Below are 17,260 nucleotides of genomic sequence, written 5' to 3' on the forward strand. Positions count from 1 at the left end.
GATTAGCGAAACAGAAAACCCCTCGGAAAAATTTGAACGCCACGCTGTTGTCAAACGCTTGCGCAAATAGCGCAGCATAAACGTCATCCTCTGCCTGCCTCTCTCTCGAAGTCGACCTAACATCCCGATACATATGCGCACGGGAGAGGAGCGCACACATGCTACGTACGCGACGGAAAGAGAGTTCGATTTTGTTCGAGCCGTGCCGTTTTGGTGTTCATGAGGGCAGCAGCAGCAGCAGCAGCCAACCGACAGCAACAGCACTAACATACGCATATTTTATTCGTCGTTCCGATCTTGCCATCAGCGAAGGAGGTTGACAGACAGTGCAAAAATCTCGCAGTTTCTCAGCTCCCCAGTAAAGGTCCTTTCAAATTCGGACCTTCAGCCGTCGATTTTGGCTGCTGACAGTGCGTTGTTTATCAGCAGGAACTAGCAGCAAGTTTAGCCGTCGTAAGATTAGTGACTTTTTTCTTTGGCAAATCCAGTGTGCTTATTAGCGGCGAAGTTTTTGCATAATAATATTTTTGCCAACAGAGAGAAAGGGAGAGAGTGAGAGGGAAAGAGCTCATTTTAGCTCACTAATAAACTGATCATCGAGTGAAGAACCGAAATACGGTGGTTTTTATTGGAGGAAGAATATCCGAAGGAAGCTTTTTCGAGTGTTGTGTCGCAGTCTAGGAGTGAATGAAGATAGAGATCGGTTTCGAGCAGTGTCGATAACCAGATTCCATAGACCAGACCACACCACTGAAGAAGTAGTTGAACATCCCACACGAAGTCATAACTCGCTCCGAGAGCTGTGGTTGACTAATCAGAAGCTGTTTTCGTAGGGCCCAGTTGGCAGGAGGTCTCAAACGCAACGACGAGCGAAAGGGACCTCCACCGGAGGACTTGTGGACTGTTGAACGAACCGCTGAGAAGAATTGTGTGACCCCTCTGGGTTGGGTTTCGGTAGGCAGGAGGAAATTGTGTTCGCACTGCAAGAAATTCTCTGGTTGTCAATATTGATTGTATACAGTGGTGGGGGCAAAACGCGAACATAAATTGATAGCAGCGAAGAGAGAGTGTGTGTGTGATAGTAGAAGAAAACAAGAGAAGTGACAAGAGAACCCGAGGTAAACAGGAGGAAAAAAGCAAACGAAGAAGTAAAAGAAGCGAAGAATATGATAATGTGATGATGATATAAGACGAGTTCTACTTGCTGCTTCTTTCGCAAATCTATCTTGGCCGTGCTTCGATTCTGGCTGATAAGAGGTATGAATTTTGTTTTTTTCCTCCGTTGTTCGTTTTTATCGGAATATCGATTTCGCCTTTTATCCCTGCAGACCTGTTTTCGGTTTTAAGCATATTTCATTTTATTATTGTTATTCTCTTCGAGTGGAATTAGCGAGCGAAAAAAAACGTTTCGAATAGATTTGACTTCCAATTGGAATGTTTGCGATTGTTGGCAAACTCAATTCAGGAAATTATCAAAAAAAAATTATTCTGTACGACGGGCAGTTTTCGTAATTATGAATTTAGTATATTTTTCTGAAAGCATGCAGTCATGAACCCTTATCGTTGGTTATATATTAGCGTACTATGATTTATACTGTGCGAAATAATAGCAGATTTTTTAATGGCTAATTCTTTAGGTTTATATCATTTCGCACTTCATTCATAATGTTCAATAATGGAGTAATAAAATCATGAATTCTTTTTTTTTTCCAATTCATTTATTTGTAAGGCTCAATCGCATGAGCTTTGCGGAGCCACTAATTCATGATTTGTTTTTACAGAATTTCAACTTAAATCTATGTTTAGTAGGTTTCGACCGATTACTCGCGGTTTACTCGAGGGTAGAGGGGCAACAATTTTTGTGGGATGGATCAGGTTAGGGATATGGATATGAGGTATCGTTGTCTCAACCGAGAGCTGCCGCACGCACTGTAGCATTGTGCATAAAGACCAGGGATAGCATCTGGTGTTCGACTATCTGTCGAGGGGGGGCAACGGTGAGATGAGGGGACAAGACAAACAAACTAATAACGAAAAAGAAAAAAAACACAAAAGCATTAAATTCTTATGCTAGTCCGTTTCACAAACATATAGATCAACTGCATATAGCAGATGTCGCGAGTTCCCAACACGTCTCTAACAGGAACATAGGGTTGTCTTCTTTGGGCCCTAAGGGCATTCAAAAGGTACTCTCTGGCTGCGTAATTATCCGTACATTGCCAAACTGCGTGATCGATTTCATCGTAACCGTTTCCACACCGACAGACGTTGCTTTGAACAAGATTTATTCTGTGGAGATGCACATCTAGCGAGTAGTGGTTGGACATAAGTCTACTCATTACACGAATGAAGTCACGACTTACGTCCAAACCTTTGAACCACGCTCTCGAAGAAACCTTTGGAATAATTGAATATAACCACCGCCCAAGACTTCCAGTGTCCCAATCGGTTTGCCAACTCAAGAGGGAACTCTGACGCAGTAATTGGAAAAATTCATCGTATGAAATCTGTCTATCAAACAATTCGCCTTCCTGGGCACCCACCTTTGCGATAGTGTCCGCTTTCTCATTGCCAGGAATTGAGCAATGAGAGGGGACCCATACAAAGGTTAACTTATAAGATCTTTCGATCAGTGCACTCATCTGCTGCCTCACTTTTGCGAGGAAATAAGATGGGTGCCTACTAGTTTTCATCGACTGGAGAGCCTCAAGCGAACTGAGACTATCCGAGAAAATGAAGTAATGGTCTGCAGGCTTGTTGGAGATCATCTCCAATGCGAAGCCGATTGCTGCCAGCTCAGCAACATAAACGGAACAAGGTTCCTGCAGTTTACGGAAGGCGCTCGAATTTTCATTGAAAACACCGAAGCCAGTGGATCCATTGAGGCGAGACCCATCAGTGAAGTATCTTTTCATGCAATTGACTTTTTGGTACTTTCGGTTAAAAATACGTGGAATGAAAGTTGGTCGAAGCTGATCTGAAATCCCAAGTATTGCTTGTTTCATCGACAGATCGTATTCAATTGAGGAACTGCTGATGGTGAAGTGAGCACGATCTGGAGTAAACGATGGAAGACAAATATCTGACGAAATATAGTGGTAATAAATTCTCATAAACCGAGATTGTATATTTAGATGAAGAATTTTTTCAAAGTTTTCAATCACAAGTGTGTTCGTGACACCGCATTTCACCAGTATTCTGAGAGAAAGTTCCCAGAATCGGTTCTGTAGAGGAGTTACTCCTGCCAGAATCTCGAGACTCATGTTATGCGTTGAGTGCATACAGCCGAGAGCTATACGCAGACAATGATATTGAATTCGTTCCAATTTTAGAAGGTGACTTTTAGCTGCTGAGAGAAAGCAGAAAGAGCCATACTCCAGAATAGATAGAATAGTTGTTTTATAAAGCGTTATGAGATCTCCCGGATGAGCTCCCCACCACGTGCCGCAAATCGAACGGAGAAAGTTGACCCTCTTTTGACATTTTTGCTTCAAATACGTAATGTGGGTATTCCAAGTGCATTTTGAATCAAACCAGACACCAAGGTACTTGAAGGTCAATGATTGGGTAATGCTTCTGCCCAAAAGCTTGAGTTGCAGTTGGGCTGGGAACCGCTTTCGAGTAAACACTACCAGTTCTGTTTTCTGCGGCGAGAATTCGATCCCTAATTTCCTTGCCCAGGAAGACAAGTTACCTAGGGAATTTTGCAATGGTCTTTGCAAGTTTTCGGCATGGGAACCTCTGACGGAAACCACACCATCATCTGCAAGTTGTCTTAGCGTGCATTGTTCTGCCAAACAACTGTCAATATCTTTCACATAAAAATTATAAAGAAGGGGGCTGAGACATGAGCCTTGGGGTAGACCCATATAACTATTTCTGGAAGTTGTCAGTTGTCCAAGGGTAAAGTTCATTCGCTTTTCTGACAACAAATTGTACAAGAAGTTATTCAAAATTCCAGGAAGTCCACATCTGTCCAGATTGTCTGACAGAATTTCTATGGAAACCGAATCAAAAGCTCCCTTAATATCCAAGAATACTGAAGCCAGTTGCTCCTTGTGCGCAAAGGCCAGTTGAATATCCGTAGAAAGCAACGCTAGACAATCGTTTGTTCCTTTGCTCTTACGAAACCCAAATTGTGTACTTGATAGCAAATTATTTGTCTCGATCCATTGATCGAGTCTTCGAAGGATCATTTTCTCCAGCAATTTTCTAATGCACGAGAGCATAGCAATCGGACGGTATGAGTTATGGTCAGACGCTGGTTTGCCAGGTTTTTGAATTGCTATTACTTTGACCTGTCTCCATTCGGGTGGCACAATATTGTTTTCTAGTAGGGTATTGAATAAGTCTAGCAAGCGTCTTTTCGCGATATCGGGAAGATTTTTTAGAAGAACGAGTTTAATCATATCGCTTCCGGGTGAAGAGTTGTTCGATGAAAGAAGAGCCATAGAAAATTCCAGCATTGAGAATGGTCTGTCCAGAGGTCCACCGCTTAGAGACGTTTCTCGAAGAATATGTTGGGCTGGAACTGAGTCTGGACAAACCTTTTTAGCGAAATCGAATATCCATCGGTTGGAGTATCCCTCACTCTCGTTAGTAGATGAGCGGTTACGCATGTTGCGAGCTACCCTCCACAAGGTACGTATTGAGGTTTCACGAGAAAGACCTTCAATGAAATTGCGCCAGTAACCGCGTTTTTTTGCTTTAATTAATTGTTTCAGCTGTATTTCAAGCTTCGAATATTCCTCGAAGTGTGTGGATGTTCCATGTCTACGAAAAGCTTTGAAAGCATCCGATTTTTCCAAATACAATTTTGTGCATTCGTCGTCCCAGCCAGGAGTGGCTGGTTTTCTTTTAAACGGAGCACTTGGAACTTTTCTTCTTTGTGCTTCCAATGAGCTTTTATACATCAAATCTACGAAAAATCGATATTCTTCCAATGGTGGAAGTATATCTATTGATTCGACACCAATTGTTACCGCCGTTGCAAATTTTTGCCAGTCGATGTTCCTTGTTAGATCAAATGGAACTCGAGATGGTTCAGTGGATTGCGGGCTACACTTGATTGATATATTGATTGGCAAGTGATCGCTACCATGGGGATCATTGATGACCTTCCACTGACAATCTAATGATAGCGAGCTTGAGCAAAAAGATAGGTCGAGTCGACTTTCTCGAGCCGGAGGTTTTGGAATTCGTGTCGCTTCACCAGTGTTCAAGATAGTTAAATTGAAATCGTCACATAAATCGTAAAAAATAGCCGCTCTAGCGTCATCATAAGGATCACCCCACCCAGTACCATGGGAGTTCATGTCACCCAGTATTAGAACTGGGGATGAGAGAATCGAGACTAGATTCCAAAGTTGACTACGGCTAATGTTAGTATTTGGAGGAACGTATACTGAAGCTATGCAAAGTTCTTTATTCTTTGCCGTTATTTGACACGCGACAATTTCGACGTCTGATAGAGCTGGGAGAGGAATTTTATAGAAAGAGTAGCACTTTTTGATCCCCAAAAGTACTCCTCCATAAGAATCATTTCTATCCAGGCGAATAATGTTAAAATCGTGGAAGTTGAGTTCTGTATCAGAAGAAAGCCATGTTTCAGAAAGGGCGAATATATCACAGTCATAATTTTGAAGTAGAAATTTGAACGAGTCTAGTTTAGGCACTAGACTACGGCAGTTCCATTGTAGCACAGTGATCATATCTTCCACTACGTTAGGTGAATTATCCATCGAAAGATATGATTGATGCAAGGAGGGGTCATGAAACAGTCAATTGCTTAAGATAAGACTTCAGAGATGGAAGCAAGGCAGAAATAAGGCTTCTAAGGGGGTCTTGAATATTGAGGGTGTTTAATATAAAGTCCACAATGTCCGAAAAAGCTATCAATCCTCGATTGGACGCGAATTTTCTATGAGAAGATCGAGGGGCAGCGTTTTTGTTTCTCTCTCTTCTGGGTAACGGCGTATAATCCTTACTGCAACCAGGAATTGGCTGAGAAGGAGTCTTCGGATTAGTTTTTTTACCATTATCCTTGGAATTAGACAGTCTTCTGAGGATCATTTTAGCTTTCTTACGGTGCATCATTGGTGAAGAGAGTTTTCTTTTTTGAGAATCATCCTTTGTCGAAGATTCTGGTGCAGCCGTAGTGTGATCCTCATCAGAATCAGAGTCCAATTCTTGAGTTGACAAAACCGAAAATTGGTTTTCATCATGAGCGGCTGATGCGGCCTTGAGCATTTCAGCATAAGTCCGCTTGGAGCGTCCTGTGATAGAACGCTTCACTTTATCGGAGTGCTGTTTGTACTTTGGGCACTCCTGTAGTGCGTGAGGATTCTCGCCACAGTGGATACATTTTTCCAATGTTTGTGTACAAGAATCCTCACTGTGTTTTTCACCACATTTACCGCAGCGGAACTTGTTGCCGCAATGGCTGGAAGAATGTCCCAAAATTTTACAGATGGTGCAATTATAGACCCGCGGTACAAACAAGCGCACCGGAAAAAAAAACACTATCTACTTTCACATAGTTCGGGGAACACAACCAGCGAAAGTCACCCGAAACGAGTGTGAAGGCTTATAGACTTTTTGGTTGTCTTCCAAAGATGCTGCATGTAGTTGCCTAACATCCAGAATCTTCACAAGCTCACCAATTAGGGAGTTTTTAAAACAACCCGATGCTTTTTTCAATTCTTCAACACTCAGACTCGCATCGGAGACTACGCCTTCTATCTCCACATCTCGAGAAGGGATGTAAATGTGGTACTCCCTGTTGAAAATCTCGTGGTCAACAATCTTGTTCGCCACATCAAAAGTCGGTGCTTCTACACGCAGTTTGTCCGGTCTCTCTTTACGTATCAAGACATCCGGATACTTACGCAGCAAATCTCTTGAAATGTCAAGAGTTCTCAACGATTTCTCCTAGGGCCGAAAGAAAACAACCCATGGTGCCTTTGAGGACTGTTGGTAATAGCGCGTCCGCGCAACAATAGCATCAGCAGACGCCATAACGGTTGCGCAAACGGTGCGCAACCGTCTATGAAAAACAAAAAAAAACTTTCTCACACACACGCACACACACACACACGCGCGCGCAAAAACTCAACTTAAAACTAACTTAGACTTAAAATTAACGTAAACTAAAAAAATATTTCAAAACTAAAATTGCTTTCCAAAAAAAATTCTTCAAAAAAAAAATATTAATTATAAGTGTCCGAACAACCTTGAACACCCCTATTTAGAGAGCGATACAAAGCCGCGCGCTACAAGGTAAACACTATAGCGCGACGGCAAAATCTATTGTTGTACTTCTCTGTTTTGTTGACGGCGTTCAGTGGAACGAATGAACAGGCCACCGATCCGGGCTTCCCAGAGAGGCGCGTCCTGTTGCTTTTGGTGCAGTTCACTTGCGACGAAAGCAGAAAAAAAACCAACTAAAAACCACTTTAGAAGAAGGAAAAAAAACAGCTTCGATTTATTACTAATAGAGCACGAACAATAGACGTCCGGCTCTTACAATTGATCGATGAGGAATCATCATGAATTCTTGTTAAAATAGCAATGGTCTGTTCGTGGGAAGTTTATTTTTGACATGTTTAAAATAATAGCAGCAGGAACAGTACACAACAAAAGTAACAAATAAAGGCGGTTTTATACTATTCGTTACGTACCGGCACGGGCCTACAAATACATGTATTACGTGTATTTATATTATCAGCGAGAAGATAAATTCGCGTTGACGTGTCGTATCAAAAGTTTGGGAAGCGACAATTATTATCCCATTTATTTATTCAAGGCTCATTAGCATTTTAGCTGTAACAGAGCCGAATTTTTAATCGTGTACATGTCACATGGCTATCATATCTATAATTAGCACATTACACAGTTGCCATTCGCCAGTATTCCTTCTATACCATTACATATGGTACATTCACACAGTAGCCATTTAGGCGTAAGGGTATTTTTTCTGTTCTTCCATTATCCAGTTGGACCACCGGACAGCGGAAACAGTTGATTGATCATTGTTGAGTTATTTATAGAACAGTAGCCCGATGTGTCTGGCAGAGCAGAGCAGTTGTATGGATGAATCGATCTTATTTAAACCGTGGATCGATCTCCATCGCTGATGATTGTTGCGTGGACGTAGCTATTCTGTAACAACACAAAGATGGTCAATGAGAGCCCTGAGTTTTGAACTCACGATCGATCGCTTACTAAGCGAACGCGCAACCAATGTGACTACGGAGACCCCCTGGGAAGCGACAATGACTATAATGGTTTTTCAGATGGAATGAACAAACATGAAAACGAAAAATCTGCATGAACGATAACTTTTCTATATCGAATATGTATTTTATGTTCATGAACACCACTATTTCTACAAATGGAGAAAAAATCTTATACGAAAATAAATTGATTTTATAATGATGTGTTTTAGTGGAAACATCTTTCAATATATATAAATTGGTCGAGTAAAGTTCAGTACTATTTGTTTTAAATAATTAAATAACATGAAGTGAATATTTTCGTTCAAATTTTGACAATTTAAAACTGCCTTCGGGGATGCTATTTTGATAGAGATTAATCTGTCTCCCTAATTGAATATTGTCATTTGATGTCAATACTGTGCCAAGCTAAGACGCGCTCCAGCAAGTACCGGTACCGACAAAATATTCTTTTCAAGAATTTCTTCATGCACTTGTCTGAAACTTGCTGTGTATGACCGGAGCTTTTCCGCTATATATACGCATGTACATTTAAAACACAGGCAATAATATTTGCCTTGCATGAAACGTGCAGTATACGTTACGTGCTGGATAGTATAATATCACCCCTAGTGTATCTTTACAAGGTTTCTTTGACGTGAATTTGCATGGAATCTACTAATTTTTGACAACTTATAGGCTTGGTATACGATATATGGGACCAATTTATTTTCAATTTCTTCCGATCGATCAATAAATTTAAGTGAATTCGAAAATTTATTCAAAATTGTTTCCGATTTAAAAATGGCATCAACGTGTAGCCCAGTTCAAGTCAGATGTGAAAGCGTTTTTAGTGGTGAGAGTTGCGTTCTTCGGTGGAAAAACTGAAGGTGAAAATTTGTTTCGCAACGGTTGTTGTCGACACCGCCACCGTGGGAACTTTGGACGTTGTTTTTGGGGGCGTTGGAAATGTTATTTCACTAAAATATACTGAAACATCACTTGGATATTTCGTAAGTTCAGTGGTTCAATGTAGCTCTAGACAACGAGCAATCAACAGTTTATGTTCATTCTGAAAGTTAATTTGGAAATCTGCGCAAATTGGCAATTGCTTCGAGAAACGCTCACTCGGTGAAAGTATTCATTCATCGGCTCTTATCAGTGATACCAAATGTTTGTACTAAAGAGTTTCATTCTTGAATTTCTGGCTTGGCTTTTTGCGTCTATCGATTTCGACACTCCATAACAAATTTTTGAAATGAACAAAATAATATATGTCATGAAACTAGCTATCGAATATTTAGAAAATCTCTACCCCTATTCTAACGAAAATTCCCAGTTCTGATTGGTCGAAATTGACTACACAAGCTCAGTTGTTTCCTGATGAATTTACGAAATTTTTGCATCAATCGATCTGAGCACTTCATATAAATCCATTACAATGAATAAGATAAGATATTATATGGAATCAAACTATCGGAAAATCTTCAAACGGAAATACCTTGTTCTGATTGGACAAAATTGAAGATACAAGCATTTTAAATACGAGCATTTTCCTCTAGTACTAATAATTATCGTTCAGTCATTTCCTGATGGATTCACGAGAGTTTTACATCAATCATTTTGGGCACTCCGTAACAATTCAGTGAAAATGAATAAAATTATACATAGTTCTACTACATACCTTAAACCCAAGGTGCCTGGAGGAATCCACATTGCAAATACATGGAAGTAGGGGGAGCTTTTGTTCCTACTGATATGTGTTTCCTAACAGAGATTTAAAACAAAAGAAATCGGCATTGTAAATATACAAATATATGCAAGTTGGGAGCATTTTTATATTGCAGGTAAGGTGAGTACGATTAATTCTAGCAAATTAAATTTAAATTTGGAACTTTAATGTTGCTTGCTTCGTCAAATTTAATATCAATGATCGATCATGCATTGTTTAGCTCAAGAACTGTAAAATTGTATATGGTAGCGGTTGTGTTAAAATGACTCGTAATATGAAACGATTTATTTCAATTTTCATAAATAAAACCCCCCCCTGCAACATACCAATTATGAGAACACTTGTAATACTAACCTCGATCACTCACCTTACTTGCAATATAAAAATGCCTCCGACTTTCATGTATTTGCAATGCCAATTTCCCCCATGCAGCTCGGTTTTGATGTCTCTGTTAAGGACCCGCCGCATGTGTCGTCAATTTCGACCAATCAGGGTATTTCCGTTAGGATATGGGCTGAGATTTTTGAATTGTTTGATAGTTAGTTTAATGACATATATTATTTTCTTCAATTGACGCAAAAATATCATCAATCCATCATGATATGACTGAGCAATAAGCGTTTGAAATTGGACAATTTTCACGATGTGCTCGATTTTCAATTTTCGATTTGTACCCCAATATGTTCCCGAAAGACGTAATCCTACGTCAATAAACAGTATTTTTGATCGGTTTTATATAGTTTTTGTGGTAAGTGGAAAACAGTAAAATAAACTCTTTTGTTTCAAAACAAATTGATAGTCCTGAGAAGGACTGGAATGGTTTAATGGGTTGTATGGAATCTGCTGCGTTTCAGTCGGATGTAGCAGTTTAGTTTTGGGAGCGGTAGCTTTAACGGATTCGCTGATGCTTTCCTTGACTTTGGCGCCATCGGATTCTGTGCGTCGATTTTCGAGGGTTTGATTGGCACCACCACGACGAGCTAAACGACGGATAGCGGGTGTGATACGATGCGATGCAATGCACTTCGCTCCTCTGCCTCCTTTGCCGCATCCAATTGTTGATGTGAAGAGGAGCGCACCAGCAATGCACACTAGATTTAATTCGATGCTCTCCGCTGCTTCCTCTTCTTTGCTCCCTTTGCCGCACCGCATCCATCGTTGGTTGCCGATGGCTTCCTCTCCTTTGCCTTTGCTTCCTTTGCTTTTGCCGTATGGTGTTGGTTGATTTGTAGAGCACTGCACACTAGAAGTCCAGATGTTTGCCGATCTGAGTGTTGAACGAGAATGAGAAATCCAAAAATGCTACCGTCCTTTTATATCAGTTGGTATGTGAGAAATAGGCGCCCCCCACTCGCTCGACATGCAAATATTTGACTTATCGAGGAACGAAAGAAGCGAAGCAGGCGAAAAAGAAATGACGTCAATTTCGACCAATCAGTACCGTTTGGATAGGGGTTGAGATTTTTCAATTGTTCGATAGTTAATTACATGATATATATTATTTTATTCAAGGTGAAAAATTGTTATAGAGTGCCGCAATGTTTTGATGTAAAAATCTCATCAATCCGTCATGAAATGACTGAGCAATATCTCTATCTCGGACACAACCTTCCGGTGCCTTTTTTTCTGTAGCTCAAGAACTGTTTTGAAAGCAAACTTTTGAAATCACAAAATCTATAAACATTGGTGTAATCAAATAACCTACAAATTTGTTTGAAAGTCCATCGATGACAAGGCTGGCCAGTGGTTGATGCATGTCGTCGGATGGCTGTTAAAGCACTATGAATATTGTGCTCGTCCTGGCCAACCTCAGTTTCTATTTTGCTATCGTATTGAACGAACGTGTAAATGTTTTCGCCTCAGAATATGCGCGAAGTAAGCATAGTGCAGAGCTTGCACTGACAGGCAGAAGTAAAGCAGAAGAGAACATATAGGACGTACCGCGTCGGTTTTCATATCGTTATGTGGAGATTGGCTGTGTATGATTGAATCACACTTACGAATTGTTTATTTTATGTGTTATCAAATAGATAACAGTAAATGGGGAACAAATATGTAATTACCTCGGGCTGCTCTGTGTCTATCACGAGAAGAATCTTCGCGATGCATATAGAGTGTGTACGCGCATTGGAATAACGTCACAAATCTCGTATACAGTTCTTACGAGAACAAGAATGAATCATGGTTCACCTCTCTTCAACTGTTACTACAAAATGACACGAACCCATCGGTTCTTTTTAGGACCACCAAATCTTCCGACTTCAATACTGCTTCATTATCTCGGGCAATTTAGATGTAATTTATTTCGTACAACACGGCTGGTTATGTGCGAGCATTCCCTTGCTTCTCGAATAATTCTCCGTTGTAAGTTGTAAGCCGCTTGCGTTCGCGGCCTGCTACATCTGCAATTGGTCGGCGTTATGTCATAGGGCACCAATTCACAAAATTGAAACTTTCTCGTTATTGGTTGCATTAGGTTAAGCATTTTGTAAGCTAAAGGGTGTGTCACATCAAATTGCACCACGGAAAAAACGCTGTAGAAATTTAATTTTTAGGAATTATATCTTCAGCTTTCGCTTATAATCAGATAAGAGTGTATAGATCACGTTGGCCATGCTTTACTGTCAATTTTATGTAAATTTGGAAAAATGTCGTCGAACGAAAAAGAGCGTCGTGAATTAATCCTGCGCACTCATTTCGAGAATCCGGAGTTGTCACATCGGGACATCGGTATGATGCTGGGAATCGTCCAATCCACGGTCAGCAGAGTACTAAAACGATACTTCGAGAACCTAACCATCGACCGGAAGGTGAAGAACGGCAAAAATGGATGCTCCGTCAGTGAAAAAGATCACAAGCGCGTAGTTAAGCAGTTTAGACGTGATCCGAGAAGTTCGGTCCGGGATGTCACCAATAAGCTGAATTTGTCAAGTTCATTCGTCCAGCGGACCAAGCAGCGGGAGGGCCTGCGTACATACAAGGTTCAGAAGGCTCCTAACCGCGACGAAAGGCAAAACATGGTGGGGAAGACGCGAGCCCGGAAGCTGTACACCGAAATGTTGACGAAGCCGCATTGCCTGGTAATGGACGACGAAACCTACGTCAAAGCGGACTTTCGTCAGCTGCCGGGCCTGTTGTCCAAGCAGAAACTATCCAAGTTTGCCAAAAAGTACATGGTGTGGCAAGCGACCTGCTCTTGCGGAAAGCGGAGCGCCCCCTTCGTGATGACCGGCACGGTAAACGGGCAGGTTTGCCTTAAGGAGTGCCTACAGAAGCGCTTACTACCACTATTGAAGCAGCACGAGGGCCCGACCATCTTCTGGCCGGATCTCGCTTCGTGCCACTATTCAAAGGACGTGTTGGAGTGGTACGGAGCCAACGGGGTCACCTTCGTGCCAAAGGAAATGAACCCGCCCAACGCGCCGGAGCTTCGCCCAATAGAGAAATATTGGGCGATTATGAAGCAGGCCCTCCGGAAGAACCCAAAAGTTGTCAAATCGGAGGCGGACTTCAAGAGAAAATGGATTTCTGTTCAAAAAAACTACAACCTGACGTTGTACAGAACCTTATGGACGGGGTAAAGAGGAAGGTGCGAGCATACGGGCTTGGGCTCGAAGTATGAATAAAAAGAAAATGCCAAAAGTTGTTTAATAGTTTTTATTTTACTGTCTAAAATTTTCAAAAGGATCGGTCTACTGGGCGAATTTCTACAGCGTTTTTTCCGTGATGCAATTTGATGTGACACACCCTTTACACAACAGATTTATCAGATCACCCGTACAGCAGGAATAACGGATAGAAATTGTTTTGAATGGTCAGAGAAAAACCCCCTCAGTATGCAGTGACCATGAACCATGTACTATAAACCATGGCAATATTACTCTATACTGAATATACTGAACAGTACTGAACAACAAAAATTGAATGTTTCAAAAATTGCAGAGATCTGAATTTCAAGTTTGTTTTTCTAGAAATCACAAAAATGTCATATGGTCCGGTCTGACTTAATACTTGTACCATATTGTTTGAACTTTTTCAGACTTATCGTAGAGTAGGTAGAGTAAGCCAGAGAGTATTTAGCTGCGATGCTAAATCACGGCGATCACGAATGATAAGATTTCAGATTTTCAGCGGAAATTTATTGGTTTCCATCTTGAAACACGAAAAAAAACGTTCGAACAGTGAGACTCATAAATTATCGTCTACAAAACACCGCAAGTAAATAATAATACGAATGAAACACAAATTTCTGCATTACTCGAGAATTAATCGAGTAAATGAAACCAAATTTGGCATGTGGAGGTTTGAGGGTGCAATAAATGTTTTTACGGTGGTTAGATACTCCTCCCCCATCTCTTAGGGGGGTGGGGCTGCCATACAAATGAAACACAAATTTCTGCATTACTTGAGAATTAATCAAGCAAATCAAATCTCTTTTTTTTTTTTTTTTCTCTATTATAGTGACTTTCAACACATTTCGGCTGGTTCGTCACTTTTACTTCCATTTTTGGAAGAATTTCGGGAGTGAGAATTGAACTCGTGATCTCTGCGTGAGAGGTATGGATGTTACCACTACGCCAGATCGCCTCCCAAAATCAAATCAAATTTGGCATGTGAAGATTTTAGGGTGCAATAAATGTTTCTATGGTAGTTAGACTATCCACTCCCCTCTCTAAGGGGGAGCGGCCATACAAATGAAACACAAATTACAGGGGGCACACAAACACAAACTTCTGCATAACTCGAGTACTAGGAATTTCATAGTAAAAGGTAAATCCAACGGGGTCGATTAGAAAATCAATCAATGAACAGTTCTGCGATTGGACCCATGAACTTGCTCATAGTAAGAAAGCGTGAATGTTTGAAGGTATTGATAACAAAAAACAAATTTTGGGCGGGACGATGTTTGCCGGGTCAGCTAGTTTAAAATAAAAATGTAATTTATTAATTATACAGGAGTGTCCGTCTTTCCCGGCTTTTCCCTACAAGGTTTAAGTAAATTCAGATCTGAATTTTGCTTTTCTCGGTGAACCCCTTCCGCGTGAAATCGCAGATGAAAGAATCCTCCCCACCGCATCAAGGCAAATCTACCAAACGCTCATAACATTGCTTCCGTCTTACTTCTCGGACTGCGCCTTGGTCCTGCTTGGGTTCGTGCTGTGCACACATCTCCACACCAAGAAGCGGCTCCCGTTCGCCGCGAGAACGAACAACAATCGCACACTTCGAGCTCCCGAGCTGATGAGAGTCGAATTATTGATTTTTTGGGGAAAAAATATTTGCATACTTGTTGCTTCGCGATCTTTTCGGGGGGAGCTTTACCAAGCCAAGACTCGATTCGCACACAAACACAACAGTAAGGAAGCACTCGAGCACGCAAACGACCGACCAACCGACTATCGACCATTCGGATTCGGCGTTAGACATTGGGAGAATTGCGTCTATGGTATCGAGAGGGAGCCAGGCGCGAGTTTCAAGGACGTTTCCGATATTTGTCTCGCCCACCTCATCGCCCTCTCTCCCCAAACCCCGACAGACTCGGCTTTGCTATGGTTATGATTGGGGGTGATAATATCGCTGCCGGGAAGGGTGGGTAAGGTTCTGCAAAGTCAGCGCAATATCATCATCATCGATACCACCACTACACAACAAGTGGTGTGTGCTTTTATCTCCGGGGTACACAGCGCAAAACACAGCAGCCAATGGATAAAAGTTACAAAGACCTCTGACTCCGCCATGACTTTGCCAACAAGTGATAAGAGCGAAGTCAATCGGAGGCAATCGCATTTGCCGCGACACTTTGTTGTTCTCTGTGCCCCGCCTCCCCGCCAACATTGAATTATTTCCCCCCTTCCCCATGGCCCCTCGAAATGGGGTGGGTATAAATCAGTAAAATAGCACAACCCGGCGTCAACATCTAGACCATCTCCCCTCGCCTAACCGATAAATTGGGGAGAAGGAGGGGGAAGACTTGTCTGTGGTTCAGTCCCGAACCACAGACAAGTCTTATTAATTTTCCTCACATTTTTTGTCTGTTTTGTTGTTGCTGCGGTTTTGTTGCGCCTGCCTCAACTTGATCGAACTTTACAATCACGGATCGCGAGCCACGGAAGCGCCCAAAGGCCATTGGCAGAACACGAGAAGTGCGCAAGTCGCGGTGTCGATCGATGAGCTCGGAGCGCTCGCTACCTGGCCTAACCGTGCCGCGGTCCTCTCCGTGGTCTCAGGTGAGAGGCATTTGGAGGCAACATTTTTGCCATGTCCACCAGGTAAGTGGTGCGCGCCTGTATTGAACATGTATTAACAGCACAACATTAATAATCATAGAGCCGTGCAAACGGAAGGCGAAGAATAGCAGAATAATTAATCGCAGCACGGATCGCGCGGCTACCTGAGGGATGGTACTGATGATGATGATGATGATGATGACGACGACGACGATCGGATGAGCCCAGTGGGCTGGAGTGGAGTAGGGTGGGGAATTCCTTTCGTTGCGACGCAACACTAGACTACCAGGTTGTGCGTTCCAGCTAATTTATTAGCCCAGATGTATTGGCCGTCGTCGGCGGCCCAAAGCTTATGTTGCAGAGGATCGAAAAGTTTTTTTTTGGATATCTGTACGTGGGATCGTAGACTTGGGCTGGTAATTATTCCAAAGTTTCGAAATCTCAAACTTGGTGAGTTATACAACATTATCCAACATTGTCTGCTCATTCTTTTTTTTGTAATTCCGTGACATCTGGAATCAATTAGATCAAAGAAAAGCCTCAAACCTGTAGGACCAATTCACCACACAGAAACGTGTCCATTACACCCCACCCAACATGCAAAAATTAAAATGCAATTAATTTCATTTATTTTTATCAAACTTACAGTTTCGCTGCATCAAATGGTTCCTCTTCTGTGGGCGAACAGAACTTTACTGCACAATACTCGAAAAGTTTGTTTAATCAGCGGGAAAAACCTTAAAACCACGATCGGAAAACTCACATTTTTTGACAATCATGCTACCGTTTCCTTCCACCTGTCGAATTTCACCAAAGTTTTTTTACGTTAGTTACATACGGTTCAATAATAAAAGATTTTGACATTATCAAAAATCCAAGTTGAGCCGTACTTTTTGAGATAAAGGGGTAGTCTAAGTCACCCCGTGTTACCCTACGTGCTAATGTTTTGAACGATTTCTGATATGAAACATGTTTTGAGAAGAGTAATATCTTTTGAGTATTCATCATTGCAAAATTTCAACATATTTTCTGAAATGTGTGGTAATAATCCAGAGGTGCATTTGTTAGTAAAGAACTTTAGTACTTGT

At 41.6% G+C, this 17,260-nt stretch overlaps 1 protein-coding gene across 1 annotated transcript in view; it reads left to right on the forward strand.

Moving 5' to 3' along the window:
- Nucleotides 1-216: 216 nt before the first annotated feature.
- The window catches only part of LOC129771247 (myocyte-specific enhancer factor 2), a 224,506-nt gene continuing 207,462 nt past the window's right edge, over nucleotides 217-17,260 (forward strand). Inside the window, exon 1 of the mRNA XM_055774693.1 lies at nucleotides 217-1,257. The gene's annotated coding sequence lies outside the window, so the exon portion shown is untranslated. The remainder of the gene's footprint in view (nucleotides 1,258-17,260) is intronic.

This window comes from Toxorhynchites rutilus, chromosome 2, assembly GCF_029784135.1.
Source record: "Toxorhynchites rutilus septentrionalis strain SRP chromosome 2, ASM2978413v1, whole genome shotgun sequence".
Lineage (NCBI taxonomy): Eukaryota > Metazoa > Arthropoda > Insecta > Diptera > Culicidae > Toxorhynchites > Toxorhynchites rutilus.